Genomic DNA, 13,243 nt, shown 5'->3' with positions numbered 1-13,243 from the left:
ACCCATGTCTATGAATTCCTACTAGCATTGGACTAGTGAAAAATCGAGGAAAGAGTCTCAACTAGCGTTGGACTAGCGAGAAATCATAAAAAGGGACCACGACTAGCATTGGACTAGTGTGGTGACATCACACATTAATTATAACTAAATAATCATATAAAACATGATAAAGGCATGTAAACACATAATATCACATAAACACATAACACATAATCATGATATCTAGATGCAAGACCCTAAGAAAGCGAGTAACACATAGCATGCAAAACACACAAAGCACATGAAGCAAACAGAGCCCTAACTATTACATTAGGGAGCCCTAACTACAATCTAAGAGGGGGGAAAGGAATAAAATAAAATGATTAAATCCCTAACTATTACAGATTTGGCTTTCAAGTGCCTTTCAAATGATCGAAATTGAATTAAAATTAAAGTAAAATTAAATAACTAAAGAAATAAATAAATGAAAATGAAATAAAACACTCAAAATCATGCAATTACACACATAAGACACATAAATACACGTAGGGTCAAATAAAGTCAAAATAAGGGATAGAGTGTACCTCCCTTGAGTTGATACCCCTAATGAAGTTAAATTTCTCATTTACCCTCTAAAAATAAAGAAAAGGTCAAGGCATCACTTTAATTAATAAATAATCATGAAATTGAATCAGTTAAATCATGTAAGCAACCTATATTTAAGAAATTCAAACAAGCAAGGACTTAATTGCAAGAATTAACAAAGTTTTAGGGGCCCAATTGCAATTATCACAAAGATTGGGGCACAATTAAAGAAAAATAAAGTTCAGGGACCTATTTACAATTAATTAAGGACCCAATTGAAAGGAAAAAGAAAGTTTGAGGGGTCAAGTTGATTGATTTTTCAATTGTTTGGGCCATAGTGAAATTAGACAAGAAACAAGGGGCTAGAATGCACTTATTGGAAAATCTTTTCATGCAAAGCACGCGAATGCTACGAAAGGAACTTCTGCAACTCAAACCTGCTTCAATTTCATCTTCGCACATAGATTTCAGAATCTAACACAAACTTTGATCGAAACTTTCTCAATCCAACATCCAAACTCTAAACTAAACAGCACAAAACATAACTTTGACATCCAAACAAGCAAAAAATATAGAAGGAAATCATACAAATATTGGAGAACTTTATGCAAAAGGGTTCGGCAGCAAGCTTGCGGCACAACAAAGACTTAGACAGCAAATGAACGTGCCTAAATATGGAAAATTATGAGATTTTGCTGATTCTACATGGTCAAGCAAAGCTCACGAATTTGTTAATCCAAAAACTAGTAAAAGTCTCAAACCATTCAGTTAACATAATCTAGACAGGATTCTTAATGTGCCAAAAGAAGAAAAACATGCAACAATAAAAGAAAACATGAAACCAGAATCCTTGAGAGCTAACTTTGTTTCATTTAATGTAATCTTCCTTTTTATTCAAAAACATCTAACAATTTCGACCAAACAACTGGAAACAAAGTGTCACAAAACTTTCTTTTCATTTTGACACCAAATTTACATGCCCAACTGTGATGCAAAGCTCGCTGAAGATTCAACAGCAGAAACCCAACAGAACATATGACAACAAAAAATGATAGAATGGGGATAACTTCGAGTAACTCAAAATGGAATCATTGAAAGCCGCTCTATCCTATAGCATTAGGAATCATGCGAAAAGAAAAACAAAATCCAAGGGCAAGGCACTCCATAGGCAAGATTAAGGTAATACAACAGCTGTAGCGCCCCCACTTCTCCCTAAGGCGAACCAAAGGGTATCCGCGGGACGCCTGCCCAGCTCTCGCCAGGACTCACTACAATCCATCATTCAAAAGCTCGAAATACTTTAAGTAACTTCAATACATAATTAAAGTACTCCAAATATCTCACACTTACAATTATGCAGCTTCCAAGCTTAAATACAACCCAACGGAAAAGGGTACAATAGCCATCCGTTATAATATAACTTAAAGTTTTCAAAAGAAAACAATCTAGTACTACTCACGAGCACCCTTGGTCTCGAACCCTGTAAAAGAAAACCACAACGTGGGATGAGCTACACAGCCCAGTGAGGTTCCAAGACACTCTAACAGTTCAAATAAATCAAGTAAGTTGGGCATATCATATGCATGATTCAAGGTCACACACTGGCATGTTATCATGAGGTGATAATCATTGTACGAGTAATTTGAGATATTTATCATGGTATGAGACATTTATCATGAGACAGGTATCATGATATAAGTACATTGGTCAGGTAACAGGTATGGAGCATATCACAGGCATAGTTCAGGATTTCATGTTGACATTTTAGCATGAAACAATTATCATGATACAAGGTAAACATATACGGTAGGATACGGTGTTCCAGTGGAACTCTGTCGGTCATCTGCACCTTATGACTTCTGATCCCCACGGTACGGTCTGGCCATCGCCTTATCCCTCCAGTGGTAATACTCGAGTATACCGTAACGGTGGCCCAGGGTTCCAACCTACCCGACCGAGCCCAGTCCTGGCTCGAGTAGGTCAGTAACCAAGGGCAGGGCCCAAGTTCAGCTTAGAGCTTACAACATGCACAAGTAACCAAGTAATTCGACAAAAGGTAAAATTCATCATTTGAGTAGGTCGAGTGAGGTAAAGTACACACTCGCCTAATAATGATGGACAGCTTCATATAACATGTGATTCATGATAATCAAGTAATCAGGTGGTCAAGTAACCAAGTAAGTTGGTGATCACGTAAGCAGATAACCAAGTAAGCAAGTAACCAAATAGATTAGAAAACGGTAAGTAAACACGGTTAACGGTAAACGGTAAACGGTTAACGGTAGTAATTACGGTTAATTGGTAGACATATGTCATTTCAGTAGGCCGCCATTGGCCGTTTTTCACTTTCACCACGTAAGAGTCGAGGAGATTCACTCCAACCGACTTATGCTTCCATAGCATAATTAATCATTTAAACACATCATGTAAATATGCTCTCCAAACATTTCATATCTAGTATTTCAAGTAATCACATAAGTATGCTCTTTAAGCATTTCATATCGAATAGTTCAAGTAGTCACGTAAATATGCTCTTCAAGGGTTTCATATCGAATAGTTCAAATATACATACTTCAGGTGTTTCATGTCGAGTAATTCAAGTATACACTATTCAAATATGCATGAGTGTGGTAAATACTTAACATATAGCACTTAACACCTAATGACCAGGAGTTAAGCATGTCATAGACTTATTCCAATTACGTATTCCTATATGGAACACTCACCTATTGCAACAAGAGAGTAAATACTCAAACAAGTGTCTAGGCGTCCACTTCGAGTTCCTCTTGAAGGTCCCCTTGAGCGCCTGAGCAAATAACCATTAACTATTATGCACTATCACTTAGAACTCCTACTTATCAAAGAAGGTTGTACAATCTAAGGGGAATTCATAAATTGGGCCTTAATTATTAATAATCGAGGCTCAAGAGTAGAGTTTGAAAGTTTAAAGAGAGAGACTAACATTTTTCATGAAATCGAGTTCAAAATGTTCAATCGGTATCGAGAAAAGAAGGCAAGTTTCCAAAATCTCATTTTCTAAGAAATTGCCAAATTTCAGCTTTGGGTGTCAATTTTAGAAAAATCGTATCTTGCACTACGTAGGTCCAAAATTGGAACGCTTGATACCATTGGAAACTACATTCCGAGTACTACAAGTTTCTAGAAGACACTTTTCCATGATCCCAAATGGAAGGTATTCAAAAGTTGGATCAAAGTTACTGCTGTAGAATACTAAGACAGTTTCAAGGTTGGTTTTTGGCCAATTTTGGAAATTCGGCAAAATTCACTTGTTTTGAACTAACCTTTGAAATTTGGAAATCAATTAGTGTTGCAATCCATGAGTATAACAAAACAAGCGGAATGAGAAACGGAGTTTCGAGCACCAAGATATAGTAGCTCCAAGTTGCTGAAAAAGTTAAGACGGTTGGGCTATTTTCCAGGTTTAAAAACTAAATTCGAAGCATCATTTGGTCACCGAGTTGGCAGTGGAAATACATAAAACTTGGTACACTAAATCTTCCATATGTGAACAACGTTTCTACCAAGTTTCATACGAAAACTCACACGGTAAGGTAGTCATTAAAACAACCAAAGTTTATGAAGAGTTTCAAGGCTAAACTACCTTCTCACTTTTTCTTTTGTTTACAAACTTTTGTACCATGAAATCAGTTTCAAATCTCTCCATTATTGAAACCAAGAGTTCATAAACATCCACTGAGCAATTTAAAGACCATTGACATCCAAATTCTAGAAATAAAACTCTCCAAATCAGATTTGACCATTTGGCTAAGAGAAAACGAAAAGTTTTCCAGATTCGATGAGCGAATTTTGTGACATCATTTGCATATCAAAATGGTCTTAGAATATTACCAAATTTTGTACAATTAAACCTCCATATGAGGATTACTCTTCTATAAAATTTCATTTGAAAATTCACACGGGAAGGTAGTTAACTAAACCATCAAAGTTCAGGAAATTTCCCAAGGTAAAACTGTCTTCTAGCTCTTCTTTCCTTTTTAAATATTTTGTCCAAAGCAACCAACCCAAATCTGGTTTATTTGTAAAACAAAGTCCAAGGAACATCTAATCTAAAGTTTGGTAGGTGTTGGACATCAAATTTTCCAAAACAACAAGTCCCAAATCATTGTTAGTTACAAATCTGTCCAAGTGGAAAATTCTATCACTGTAGCAGTTTCAAACTTTGGCCACAACTCACTCAATTCAACTTGGAATTGGACGTGGTTGATGGCGTTGGAAATCTCTCTTATAAAGCTGAATTTTCTCAGAAGAAACCATTTTCAAATTCTATCTACAAACAGCTCGTTTTTGAGCATCAAGAAGCAATTTCTGTCCTGTCTCCTGGAGAGCAACGAAACAGGGCAGTGATTTTCAAACGAATGGTGTGGCTCACTCAAGTGGAACCAGAACGTGAATTTGGTACCAATGGAAAGCTGAGAATGTCTAGTTTCCAATGCCGCAAACGGCACTTGATTTCGACATCGGAGTAAAGAGTTATAGCCGATACAAAATGACTGCCTGGGCAATACGGGAATCATTTTCCAGATTTGCTAACTTTCGAAATCAATTCATTTGACCAACCAAATCATGTTATTTTTCAATGAAATTTTGTACACACTCACAATAACATGTAAACAACATAATCAAGTCATTAGAACCTCAAAATTTTGCACAAAAGTGGTCGGACAAGGCAGGGGTAAAATCGGAAACTTTTGCCTCTTGCACCCAATGAAATTTCTATCAATTACACACCATTAATCCATCATTTTAACCACTAAACCAACAATATATCCACCATCAATCATCAAATCAGCAACAACCCAAGTGTGGGAATCCATAGAGCCCACTTTCACATTTTTCCAACAATATCAAGATACCCATACACATGCAATAGCTTAAGGATGCATTTCTACCATCATAAACCAAGCTTAAGGTGTAGGATGAGGTTATACCTCCTTGTTGCTTTAAACCAGAAATTTCGGTCCTCAAGATGCTCCAAGAAACCGTGAGAAACTCCTCCTTTTTCTAGCTAGATGATCTCTCCACGTGACAAGCTAAGTGTAGTTCAAATTTGGTGTGAATCCATGAAGTTTTTGTGCAAGAATTGAAGATGAAAATGGCAACTTTGTGTTGTGTTTTTGCTGCAGAGAATTCGGCCAAGAGAGAGACTAAGAGAGAGAGTGTTTGGTCTAAATTTAGCTTCTTAAGGAAGACACAATGTGTGGTGCAAAAATCATCCCCAAAGTCAACTCTCACTAGGGTGCGTTTGGGCGCGTTTCGGCTCGATTTCTCGCGCGTTTGGTTCACTAGTGCACTAAACCTCTAATGCACTTATATTCATGTAGATAATATTCACTCTTAATTATCCCGAAATAAGGGTCTAAGGTCCCTCAAATAAAGTCACGCGTGTGGAAACGTGTACCGTCAATTTTATCGCTATAACGCGAAACCTCCGAGAAATTCTTATAACGTCCGTACTACTAACCATCACTTGAGTATTTAAACATTAAAATTCCTATTTTAAGACTAAGGCACGTATCTCCAATTTTTCTGAGCTCAGTGTATCCTCAAATCGGCTATCGTTCCAAATGCACGTGCACTATTTCACTTATCGGGCTTTCGGAAATTAATTTTTGAAACAAGTCATTTTAAAAATATAATGAAACTATATTTCCATGTAATTAGGTCTCAAGAGCTTAGAAAATAATATTCGGAGTAAAAGACCAAATAAATAATTAAATAAGCTAGAAATAGGAGATTAAATAAGTAAATTTTGCGAGTCCTCACAACCTCCCCTCCTTAAAAGAATTTCGTCCTCGAAATTCATACCTTCTGTAATCTCAGACAATTCTGAACCGTGTGATGTGTTCATGTCAAGCGTTCTTTCAGATGTCACTAGTCGGTTTCTCCTTCCATTGACTTGTCGAGGGGCAGTTCCATTTCCTTGTTGAGCAGTAGTTTCTCGTGGATACCTCCTTGGACAGTCATGAACTTTATGATTGGTACTCCCACATCCCATACACTTTCGTCCCTTTAGCCAACAGTTTTCTTCAGTGTGATTCGTCCTTCCACAATATCCACAAGTCGGACGAGGTGTTGTGACCTGACTTGCTTGCGAGGTTTTCTTTGATCGTGTTTGTCCTACTGAAGTCCCTCGTGACATAGTTCCTTTTGGTTCCTTTATCATGAGTGGTGCAGGAAGTGACAGTCCTACTTCATCCACTTCTTTTCTAACTTTGGGCGGTGGTCCATTTTTTTCTAGTGTACTGTCAGATGTATCTCTTTTCCTTTTTTGAAAAGCTCTCAGTTGAGATTTTGTGCTTTCTACCCTTTGCGCTTTTTCAAGAGCGTCACTAAATGTTTCAACCTGTGCTGCAGCAAGGGCATCTTGGATTTCCAAATCTAATCCTTGGATAAACCGTCTTATTCTCTTCCGTTCAGTAGCCACCAATTCTGGGGCATATGTAGATAACTTCGTAAAGCGTGTTTCATACTCAGCTACGCTTAAAGTTCCTTGACGAAGCTTTATAAAATCATCTTCTCTCTTTTCTTGGACAAGTGGAGGAAGAAATTTCTCATTAAATTCACGCACGAAGTTTATCCAAATTCTCGGAGTTTGATCTCTTTCCCACTTGTTTCTTATAACATTCCACCAGGCTCGGGCTGCTCCTTCAAGTTGAAATACAGCAAAGGTGACTTGTCTCTCCTCTGTGTAATCCAAGGCATCGAATATATTTCTTATATTCTCTAACCAATTTTCAGCCACCTCTGGATCAGGTCCTCCAGCAAACTTAGGTGGGGAAAATTTCTGAAACCGCTCTAAAGCTCGATCCTCCCCTATCTCTTGGTTTCCACGTTGGTTCCCTTGTCCAACACCTTGACCTTGTTGAGCTACCAAGAGCTCTAGGATATCCGTCATGCGAGTTAAAACTTGTCCTATCTGGTCATTTCCTCTCCCAGCACTTAGCTCAACGTTTTGATCGATATCGGACCCATTAGCTACTCTTTCATTTCGGGGTTGTCTAGGTTGACGTCCCTTTCGTTGTCCTCTAGTTTCCATGTCCACAACTAATCTATACGCACATGCATAACCCTTACACTTAGTTAAAATTGAACTACACTCATATACCAGTAGCAACATTTAAAGAGGATGAAGATACTTTCACAAATAACATTATCACTATGCAAGTAAACACAAACTAGAGTTCATTAAATCATAACACAAATTATGGCCAGGTAAAGTTCATACCAAGTCAAAGTCAATAACAAAAATAAACAAGTGATTATCACAAGTACATTCATCTCCAACGCGCAAACTCTTAAGTTCTACTCCCATCGTCTCACTATGAAAGATCACCAGTAGAGATTCACTAGATTAATTGGAACTAGACGATTCTCGTTCCCTAACATGCTCGATTTCAATCCCAACACAAGGATCTTTTGGGTTACGATATTTTCCATCTTCCACTCTTAATTATTGTACCATCTTAACCAAACAATTATTGGTTTCCTGTAACCATTCACATGAAATATCGATTTATTCTTATTCCCCACAAATGGAGATATAAAGTCCCTATGGTTGCTTTCCACTCCCAAGTACTCGGGTTCAAGAATCCAAAATAGGATAATTCACATCTCGAGCCGGCCGGTCCCAAGAGTAAATCACCACATTCGAGATTCCTACCCAACATACATATCAAATTCCCTCCAATCATCAAGATAAAGGTTTTACAACCTATAACATTCATGATTCACAACTTACATTTCTAGAAGGGCACTTAAGTCTTTACTCAATCACATAGTAAGGACCATAACACTACTTGGCCCTATCTTGCTCCTTTGTAGAGACCACGTGAAGTGGCTCTAAATTCATCATTACAAGCAATCATTTAACTTTCAGAATAGTCCCACAGTCCGGCATCCTAAACATTTAAGCCTAGGATACACTACAAAATCTGAAGCCTAAGCTCTGATACCAATTGTAGCGCCCCCACTTCTCCCTAAGGCGAACCAAAGGGTATCCGCGGGACGCCTGCCCAGCTCTCGCCAGGACTCACTACAATCCATCATTCAAAAGCTCGAAATACTTTAAGTAACTTCAATACATAATTAAAGTACTCCAAATATCTCACACTTACAATTATGCAGCTTCCAAGCTTAAATACAACCCAACGGAAAAGGGTACAATAGCCATCCGTTATAATATAACTTAAAGTTTTCAAAAGAAAACAATCTAGTACTACTCACGAGCACCCTTGGTCTCGAACCCTGTAAAAGAAAACCACAACGTGGGATGAGCTACACAGCCCAGTGAGGTTCCAAGACACTCTAACAGTTCAAATAAATCAAGTAAGTTGGGCATATCATATGCATGATTCAAGGTCACACACTGGCATGTTATCATGAGGTGATAATCATTGTACGAGTAATTTGAGATATTTATCATGGTATGAGACATTTATCATGAGACAGGTATCATGATATAAGTACATTGGTCAGGTAACAGGTATGGAGCATATCACAGGCATAGTTCAGGATTTCATGTTGACATTTTAGCATGAAACAATTATCATGATACAAGGTAAACATATACGGTAGGATACGGTGTTCCAGTGGAACTCTGTCGGTCATCTGCACCTTATGACTTCTGATCCCCACGGTACGGTCTGGCCATCGCCTTATCCCTCCAGTGGTAATACTCGAGTATACCGTAACGGTGGCCCAGGGTTCCAACCTACCCGACCGAGCCCAGTCCTGGCTCGAGTAGGTCAGTAACCAAGGGCAGGGCCCAAGTTCAGCTTAGAGCTTACAACATGCACAAGTAACCAAGTAATTCGACAAAAGGTAAAATTCATCATTTGAGTAGGTCGAGTGAGGTAAAGTACACACTCGCCTAATAATGATGGACAGCTTCATATAACATGTGATTCATGATAATCAAGTAATCAGGTGGTCAAGTAACCAAGTAAGTTGGTGATCACGTAAGCAGATAACCAAGTAAGCAAGTAACCAAATAGATTAGAAAACGGTAAGTAAACACGGTTAACGGTAAACGGTAAACGGTTAACGGTAGTAATTACGGTTAATTGGTAGACATATGTCATTTCAGTAGGCCGCCATTGGCCGTTTTTCACTTTCACCACGTAAGAGTCGAGGAGATTCACTCCAACCGACTTATGCTTCCATAGCATAATTAATCATTTAAACACATCATGTAAATATGCTCTCCAAACATTTCATATCTAGTATTTCAAGTAATCACATAAGTATGCTCTTTAAGCATTTCATATCGAATAGTTCAAGTAGTCACGTAAATATGCTCTTCAAGGGTTTCATATCGAATAGTTCAAATATACATACTTCAGGTGTTTCATGTCGAGTAATTCAAGTATACACTATTCAAATATGCATGAGTGTGGTAAATACTTAACATATAGCACTTAACACCTAATGACCAGGAGTTAAGCATGTCATAGACTTATTCCAATTACGTATTCCTATATGGAACACTCACCTATTGCAACAAGAGAGTAAATACTCAAACAAGTGTCTAGGCGTCCACTTCGAGTTCCTCTTGAAGGTCCCCTTGAGCGCCTGAGCAAATAACCATTAACTATTATGCACTATCACTTAGAACTCCTACTTATCAAAGAAGGTTGTACAATCTAAGGGGAATTCATAAATTGGGCCTTAATTATTAATAATCGAGGCTCAAGAGTAGAGTTTGAAAGTTTAAAGAGAGAGACTAACATTTTTCATGAAATCGAGTTCAAAATGTTCAATCGGTATCGAGAAAAGAAGGCAAGTTTCCAAAATCTCATTTTCTAAGAAATTGCCAAATTTCAGCTTTGGGTGTCAATTTTAGAAAAATCGTATCTTGCACTACGTAGGTCCAAAATTGGAACGCTTGATACCATTGGAAACTACATTCCGAGTACTACAAGTTTCTAGAAGACACTTTTCCATGATCCCAAATGGAAGGTATTCAAAAGTTGGATCAAAGTTACTGCTGTAGAATACTAAGACAGTTTCAAGGTTGGTTTTTGGCCAATTTTGGAAATTCGGCAAAATTCACTTGTTTTGAACTAACCTTTGAAATTTGGAAATCAATTAGTGTTGCAATCCATGAGTATAACAAAACAAGCGGAATGAGAAACGGAGTTTCGAGCACCAAGATATAGTAGCTCCAAGTTGCTGAAAAAGTTAAGACGGTTGGGCTATTTTCCAGGTTTAAAAACTAAATTCGAAGCATCATTTGGTCACCGAGTTGGCAGTGGAAATACATAAAACTTGGTACACTAAATCTTCCATATGTGAACAACGTTTCTACCAAGTTTCATACGAAAACTCACACGGTAAGGTAGTCATTAAAACAACCAAAGTTTATGAAGAGTTTCAAGGCTAAACTACCTTCTCACTTTTTCTTTTGTTTACAAACTTTTGTACCATGAAATCAGTTTCAAATCTCTCCATTATTGAAACCAAGAGTTCATAAACATCCACTGAGCAATTTAAAGACCATTGACATCCAAATTCTAGAAATAAAACTCTCCAAATCAGATTTGACCATTTGGCTAAGAGAAAACGAAAAGTTTTCCAGATTCGATGAGCGAATTTTGTGACATCATTTGCATATCAAAATGGTCTTAGAATATTACCAAATTTTGTACAATTAAACCTCCATATGAGGATTACTCTTCTATAAAATTTCATTTGAAAATTCACACGGGAAGGTAGTTAACTAAACCATCAAAGTTCAGGAAATTTCCCAAGGTAAAACTGTCTTCTAGCTCTTCTTTCCTTTTTAAATATTTTGTCCAAAGCAACCAACCCAAATCTGGTTTATTTGTAAAACAAAGTCCAAGGAACATCTAATCTAAAGTTTGGTAGGTGTTGGACATCAAATTTTCCAAAACAACAAGTCCCAAATCATTGTTAGTTACAAATCTGTCCAAGTGGAAAATTCTATCACTGTAGCAGTTTCAAACTTTGGCCACAACTCACTCAATTCAACTTGGAATTGGACGTGGTTGATGGCGTTGGAAATCTCTCTTATAAAGCTGAATTTTCTCAGAAGAAACCATTTTCAAATTCTATCTACAAACAGCTCGTTTTTGAGCATCAAGAAGCAATTTCTGTCCTGTCTCCTGGAGAGCAACGAAACAGGGCAGTGATTTTCAAACGAATGGTGTGGCTCACTCAAGTGGAACCAGAACGTGAATTTGGTACCAATGGAAAGCTGAGAATGTCTAGTTTCCAATGCCGCAAACGGCACTTGATTTCGACATCGGAGTAAAGAGTTATAGCCGATAAAAAATGACTGCCTGGGCAATACGGGAATCATTTTCCAGATTTGCTAACTTTCGAAATCAATTCATTTGACCAACCAAATCATGTTATTTTTCAATGAAATTTTGTACACACTCACAATAACATGTAAACAACATAATCAAGTCATTAGAACCTCAAAATTTTGCACAAAAGTGGTCGGACAAGGCAGGGGTAAAATCGGAAACTTTTGCCTCTTGCACCCAATGAAATTTCTATCAATTACACACCATTAATCCATCATTTTAACCACTAAACCAACAATATATCCACCATCAATCATCAAATCAGCAACAACCCAAGTGTGGGAATCCATCGAGCCCACTTTCACATTTTTCCAACAATATCAAGATACCCATACACATGCAATAGCTTAAGGATGCATTTCTACCATCATAAACCAAGCTTAAGGTGTAGGATGAGGTTATACCTCCTTGTTGCTTTAAACCAGAAATTTCGGTCCTCAAGATGCTCCAAGAAACCGTGAGAAACTCCTCCTTTTTCTAGCTAGATGATCTCTCCACGTGACAAGCTAAGTGTAGTTCAAATTTGGTGTGAATCCATGAAGTTTTTGTGCAAGAATTGAAGATGAAAATGGCAACTTTGTGTTGTGTTTTTGCTGCAGAGAATTCGGCCAAGAGAGAGACTAAGAGAGAGAGTGTTTGGTCTAAATTTAGCTTCTTAAGGAAGACACAATGTGTGGTGCAAAAATCATCCCCAAAGTCAACTCTCACTAGGGTGCGTTTGGGCGCGTTTCGGCTCGATTTCTCGCGCGTTTGGTTCACTAGTGCACTAAACCTCTAATGCACTTATATTCATGTAGATAATATTCACTCTTAATTATCCCGAAATAAGGGTCTAAGGTCCCTCAAATAAAGTCACGCGTGTGGAAACGTGTACCGTCAATTTTATCGCTATAACGCGAAACCTCCGAGAAATTCTTATAACGTCCGTACTACTAACCATCACATGAGTATTTAAACATTAAAATTCCTATTTTAAGACTAAGGCACGTATCTCCAATTTTTCTGAGCTCAGTGTATCCTCAAATCGGCTATCGTTCCAAATGCACGTGCACTATTTCACTTATCGGGCTTTCGGAAATTAATTTTTGAAACAAGTCATTTTAAAAATATAATGAAACTATATTTCCATGTAATTAGGTCTCAAGAGCTTAGAAAATAATATTCGGAGTAAAAGACCAAATAAATAATTAAATAAGCTAGAAATAGGAGATTAAATAAGTAAATTTTGCGAGTCCTCACAACAGCCCTATACTTCATGCCAGAGATGACCCAAAACACGTACATCAACAAGAGATGCAAGACACTAC

The 13,243-nt window shown here is 37.6% G+C and overlaps 2 long non-coding RNA genes across 2 annotated transcripts; both read right to left on the bottom strand.

The window, feature by feature from the left end:
- Positions 1 to 1,860: 1,860 nt before the first annotated feature.
- On the bottom strand, positions 1,861 to 5,737 carry LOC140013839 (uncharacterized). The gene is made up of 2 exons (XR_011820653.1): positions 5,535 to 5,737; positions 1,861 to 2,044 (listed from the first exon to the last, which is right to left on the bottom strand). It is a non-coding gene; the product is annotated as an uncharacterized lncRNA (long non-coding RNA).
- A 2,929-nt stretch (positions 5,738 to 8,666) lies between these two features.
- Positions 8,667 to 12,659, bottom strand: LOC140013832 (uncharacterized). Its single transcript, XR_011820647.1, has 2 exons — positions 12,341 to 12,659; positions 8,667 to 8,850 (listed from the first exon to the last, which is right to left on the bottom strand). It is a non-coding gene; the product is annotated as an uncharacterized lncRNA (long non-coding RNA).
- Between the last annotated feature and the right edge of the window lie 584 nt (positions 12,660 to 13,243).

This window comes from Coffea arabica, chromosome 8c, assembly GCF_036785885.1.
Source record: "Coffea arabica cultivar ET-39 chromosome 8c, Coffea Arabica ET-39 HiFi, whole genome shotgun sequence".
NCBI classification, from domain to species: Eukaryota; Viridiplantae; Streptophyta; class Magnoliopsida; order Gentianales; family Rubiaceae; genus Coffea; species Coffea arabica.
The sequence above is the reverse complement of the archived record's forward strand: the minus strand, read 5'-3'. Positions and strand labels throughout refer to the sequence as shown.